The 5976-nt window shown below is 39.3% G+C and overlaps 1 protein-coding gene across 4 annotated transcripts in view; it reads left to right on the top strand.

Moving 5' to 3' along the window:
- Nucleotides 1-100: 100 nt before the first annotated feature.
- The window catches only part of SLC18A1 (solute carrier family 18 member A1), a 47050-nt gene continuing 41174 nt past the window's right edge, over nucleotides 101-5976 (top strand). For all 4 annotated transcript variants that reach the window (XM_074384033.1, XM_074384034.1, XM_010346112.3 and 1 more), the window contains exons 1-2: nucleotides 101-298; nucleotides 5128-5410. The gene's annotated coding sequence lies outside the window, so the exon portion shown is untranslated. The remainder of the gene's footprint in view (nucleotides 299-5127; nucleotides 5411-5976) is intronic.

Below are 5976 nucleotides of genomic sequence, written 5' to 3'. Positions count from 1 at the left end.
CATGCGCAGATATACCAAGGCGGCCCGCGCCCCCGGCTCCGCCCACACGCGCTGCGGCGTCCCTGCCTCGCTCCGCCCCCTTCGCGGCCGGCCGCCCCCAGCCTCGTGACTCGGCGCCGCGCGGGCTGGGCGCGGGCCTGCGGGCGAGAGGAGCTGACCAGAGTGCTGGGAGGCGGGCGCGGGCGCGGAGGGACGGAAAGCGAAAGAAGGAAGATGGAAGGAGAGAGAGGAAAACGAGCCGAGTAAGACGCGGCACAGCGGGGTTGACGGGGAGGAAGGCAAGCACGTGCAGGCAAAGGTCAGCAGATGTCCATTTCCAGTGGGCTTTCATGACGCTGAATGGAGAGAACGCAAGCTGTGAAAACCGCTTTGAAAAACAGAAGCAATGGAAAACATGTTTCACTGATTATTAACACGTGGTGGTATCATGTAGTTCACTTTACTCCCTACCCAATTCGTTCACGCCTGTATCCATTCAACAAACATATATTGACTTGTTATAGGATGTACGTAGGGGTGTGAAACATAGGAACAGATTTGGAAACTGTCTAAGGGGTGGGACTAGCATAGGATGACAGCCCAGGCTGGAGACTGGAGCCAGGGAATGGATTGTTATGGAGAGGGAGTCTCATTCTGTCGCCTAGGCTGGAGTGCAGTGGTGTGATCTCTGCTTACTGCAACTTCCGCCTCCGGGGTTCAAGCGATTCTCCTGCCTCAGTCTCCCAAGTAGCTGGGATTACAGGTGCCCGACACCAGGCCAAGCTAATTTTTGTTTTTAGTAGAGACAGGGTTCTACCATGTTGGCCAGGCTGGTCTTGAACTCCTGACCTCAAGTGATCCACCGGTCTCAGCCTCCCAAAATGCTGGAATTACAGGCATGAGCCACTGCACCCAGCAGTTTATAATTTTTAAGTTTAATGTCCAAAGTTGGCACGAGTAAAATTAAACAGAAATTGTAATACTTTATTGATAAGAGCACAATTGGTATAATATTTAGAAGAGCAATTTGATGGTATCTCATTAAAGTATTTTGGTGCTAGGAACTTATGTTTCTCTCTCTGTGTAGATATATCTGTATGTATCTATGTACTCAGTACAAATATTTTCCATACATTACATCATACACTATATGGTATATATTATTATATATGGTCTACACACATATACATTTATTTATACATACACACAGATATTCACTGAAACATTTTTGTAATAGCATAAACCTAGAAATACTCTAAATGCCCATTCACAAGTTACAGCCTATTAAATCAAAGGTGTCTCTCAAACTTTTGAAAAGAATTCAGCGGAGCCTCAGGTGTTGAGATTTAAACAGCAGCAACAAACCTCCAAGACACATTATTAAGTTTAAAATAAAAAAGCAATTGCAAAATGCCATATAGATTAATATGTGAACTGCCAGGGGAAATTTTACTTCTAATTTAACAATCTTTCTATGTAGTTTCACTGCTTTAACATATGTTTGTACTGATTTTTTCAAATACAGTTAATGACAACTTTTTTCTCCAAATCACAAATCAAGTCTTCTCATGCCAGATTTTCACAATGGTACATAAATTTCATATATGAATATCAGACTTAGTTATTACAATTTTTATCTTGTTATTTTAGGAGTAGTTCATGGCTTTTACTTTAAAAAAAACTTATTTTAAAACTTTTTACTCTGGTATTGGAAATTAGTTCTGGTCTAACGTGTATAAGTAGAGTGGTAACCAACATTTATTTAACAAATATCTGTTGAGAAAATATACATGTGTATTGGGTGCTGATCTAAATTCTGGAGATATATTTATAAATAAACAGTCTGTCCTTCTGGCACCTATTGGAGGAAGAAAGTCAGAAAACGGACATGTAAATAAAGTGCCTGGTTGTGATAAGTATGATGACAAATGATAAAACAGGATAAGGGGAAAAGTGATCAAGATGAAGAGATTTGAGATGATGTGATCAGGGAATGCACCTCTCAGTCATCTGAGACCTGAATGGAGACAGAAAGCAGATCATGGGAAGCTCCAAGAGACATGTGGCTCAGACAGAGGGTTTGCAAGTGCAAAGTTCCTGAGACAGAAGAAGGAAAGTGGGGCTAAGATGGACACAGCTAAGCAGAGAGCATCAGGAGAGAGGGCAGGGCAAGATCACGTAGAGCTTTGGAGGCTATTCGATAGAAGTTTGAATTTCATTCTTACGGTGATTGTAAAATTTTACAAAGGAGGAACATCATCTGATTAGGCTTTAAAGAGACATATTAGCCAGGCATGGTGGCTCATGCCTGTAATCCCAGCACTTTGGGAAGGCAAGGCAGGTGGATGATGAGGTCAGGAGATTGAGACCATTCTGGCCAACACAGTAAAACCTTGTCTCTACTAAAAATAGAAAAATTAGCTGGGCGTGATGGGGCATGATGTGATCCCAGCTACTCAGGAGGCTGAGGCAGGAGAATCGCTTGAACCCGGCAGTCAGAAGTTGCAGTGAGTCAAAATTGTGTCAATGGACCCCAGCCTGGCAACAGAGCGAGACTCTGTCTCAAAAATAAAATAAAATAAATAAAGAGACATTTTGTTCTACTGGGCAAAATATGAATTGGTGCAGAAGGCAAGAGAAAAATTGAGAGGCCAGCTAGCTATTTTAATTTTCTGGGTGAGCAACACAGACTCAAACCAGATGATGGCTTTCCTAAATAGCACGCTGATCTTAGCTCTGTCACAGAACTGATTGCAATAATGATATCATTAAAAAGTGGCCATTTATATCTTTCTCCTCCACTTTTCCACTCTGTAACCTCAGATATGGAATGAGGGGGGTGTGGAGCACAGTGCAGCTGGGAGAAACATTTCAATGAAAAAATTGATAGAAATAAGTCCAAGATTGCTGTAAAACAGGGTTACTAAGTTGGGCCCCTTACAAGTCTGTGAAACCTTATGCAAAATGTATACATTGGACATTTTCCATAGAAATGACCCACAGATTTCTATCAGATTGTCAAAGGAGTCCAAAAGTCTTAAAGAAAACAACCAGATAAGCATCACTAACTAATTGGGTAAGGGGTATTGCCATTTATGGAATCACAAGTGTTTAATCAATTTGCTACATGGTTGTATCAGATAGTTGGTATAAATTGACACCATCTCTAACTTCTCAGACAACTACATGTTTAACAATTGCATAATTTCTTTGTATCTTATGATGGTACCTGCACAAAGTGCAGGTAAACCAAAAATGTTAGTCAATTGAAATTGAGAGTTTCTCAGAATTATTTAGCAACATTATATAAACACTTCTCGGGTTTTAAAAAAATATCTCCTTAATATGTAAGAAAGACAAAGAATAAATCAAATGTTATGTACATAGAAAAATACATTTAGGAAAATACAGAAAATTTTTAGTTTCTCTAGTAATGAAGAAATTCAAACTAAAATAACCATGAGTTTCTACCATATCTGTTATATTAAGAAAACTAACCAAGTGATATTTTTTTTAAGTATTAGCAGAATTCGGGGCTAAGCGTTGCATCAGCACATTTCTGGTGGCTTTGGAAACTGGCCAGCCCTTTTGGAAAGCAACCTGATATAGCTTAGGGATCATAAAGTTGTTCATACAATTTGCTCCAGTAATTTAATTCCATAATCTCAATGATGGGATTATGAACTCAAGGAATAAATGTTTATAGCTTGTTATGGCAATGCTATTCTCCATAGTGAAAATGAAATAGTAACCTAAATATCCCATAATAGTAAACTGCACCAGTAGTGTATATTTAACAGATACTGACATGAATATGATATATAGCTGGTGGAATTTAAGCATATGGAACTATATATACAAAATTATATTGAGTGAAAGCTGAGCACAGATATAGACCAGTTGCAAGAGTGTAAAACATGTTTGTACGTTGGTAAAAAGCAGGAGATTGTGCAGTGATGTCAATAATTGGTGCTGCAATTTGGAGAGAAAAAATTTTTTTTTCCTCTAACATGTGTATTAAATATCCACAAGTCACATATACTCACACAGAGAGTATCATTGGGGGGTGGGGTCACTTGCATAATATTAGGTGTAAGAGGTGCTAAAACAAACTAACTATGGCCTGAGAAGGATTTTGTACTTCTATATTTGAGTCTTTGTGGATGAACTGCAACCTAACTTAATATGTAAACAAAATTGAAAACCTAACTTAACAGTTTGCACCTGTAACAGTAGCTGAGTCTTGGCCAGTCCCCACAGTGGTACTTCAGCCACTCATGCACTGCTGAGCATTCAAACTGTGTTCAAATAAGGCAAAGACTGAGCTGTAACCAATCCAGCTCTATCTGTACCTCATTTCTGATTTCTGTAGGTCACTTCCCTTTTCTATCTATAAATTTGTTCTGACCAGGAGGCATCCCTGGAGTCTCTCTGAATCTGCTGTGATTCTTGGAGCTGCCTGATTTGCAAATCATTCATTGCTCAATTAAACTCCTTTAAATTTAATGCAGCTTAAGTGTTCCTTTTATCAGGTGCATGGGGTATGGACTCTGAAGTCAGACAGACTTACTTTCAGTCCTGAGTTGATTAGTTCTATGACTTTGAATAAAATTCTTTCTCTCTAGGTCTCCTTTTTCTCATTTATAAAAATGAGAATAATAGTATCTTCATAAAATTGTTATATTAAAAGAGATAAAGAATACAAAGTATTTGGCCAATAGCAAGGGCTAGGCATGTCTTAACTAACATTGTTGTAACATTATTACATGCTTCCATTTACTGATTAATAGAATATTTATGTATTAATATGTGTCAGGCTGTTTTCTAAGAGCAAAATGGCATGTCTCCTGGACTAGTTGCCTAGTTTGTATTAAGCAGGGACTGTATCTTATCATTTTCTTGTCTTCTATCTGAAGTACCTAGCAAGGTAACTTGCACAGAGTGCTTAATAAATGTCTATTAGATAAATGAAAATGTGTTGCTCTTAAGAATGAACAGTTGCCCACCAATATTATTCTTCCATAGGGAGGGTTTTGTGTGTGTGTGTGTTTTTTTTTCCCCCTAAGGAAGAGTCATCCTACTGAAACTGTACACTGGTTATTGTCTTCCTGTTATTTACTGAAATCATACCCTTGTTTTATGTTCAAGGAATGCAGAAATCTCAGGAATTCCCCAGGAGGAAGGAATGTGGTCAAAACATGAGACTCAGAATCACCAGCCTGGTTTCAGTGCTGACTGCCTCCTTATACACAGTGTAACCCTGGGCCAGTCCTCGATTCCTTCTGTCTTTGAATCTAGGAAGATTTCATGTCATGCCTGCTTCTCAACAATTTAAAAGGAGCTTTCAGAAATCAACACCTTAGGCAGAAAGCCAAACTGTTTTTCTTTTATTACAAGTGATCATTGAGGAAGAAAAAAAGAGAAGAGCAGGGTAAGAAAATCTCATGCCGGTGACTTGAGTTTTTCCTATATAATGTATATTTCTCTTTATTTGCTGGAAAATTCTAATCAAGGAAAATATTATGAAGACAAACCACAACAGATTAAATAAATAGACCTATGTGTTTTTTTGTAACAAGGCATACGCCAATATAAAATCATCAATACAAAATTTTCAGCATAAGATGGGAGAGGAAGCTAATTTGTTTCTTAGATATTTTGTTGTCTTGTTGTGTTGCCTTTTTTTTTTTAAAATGAGTCAGAGTCTTGCACTGTCACCCAGCCTGGAGGGCAGTGGCATGATCTCGGCTCACTGCAACCTCTGCCTCCTGGATTCAAGTGATTCTCACACCCCAGCCTCCTGAGTAGCTGGGATTACAGGTGCCCACCACTGCACCCAGCTAGTTTTTGTATTTTTAATAGAGACAGGGTTTTTCCCTGTTGGCCCAGCTGGTCTCCGAATGCTGATCTCAGATCATCCGCCTGCCTTGACCTTCCAAAGTGCTGAGTATACAGATGTGAGCCACCGCACCTGGCTATGTTGGCTATTTTTAAATT

This window comes from Saimiri boliviensis, chromosome 13 (assembly GCF_048565385.1).
Source record: "Saimiri boliviensis isolate mSaiBol1 chromosome 13, mSaiBol1.pri, whole genome shotgun sequence".
Taxonomy (NCBI): domain Eukaryota; kingdom Metazoa; phylum Chordata; class Mammalia; order Primates; family Cebidae; genus Saimiri; species Saimiri boliviensis.
The sequence above is the reverse complement of the archived record's forward strand: the minus strand, read 5'-3'. Positions and strand labels throughout refer to the sequence as shown.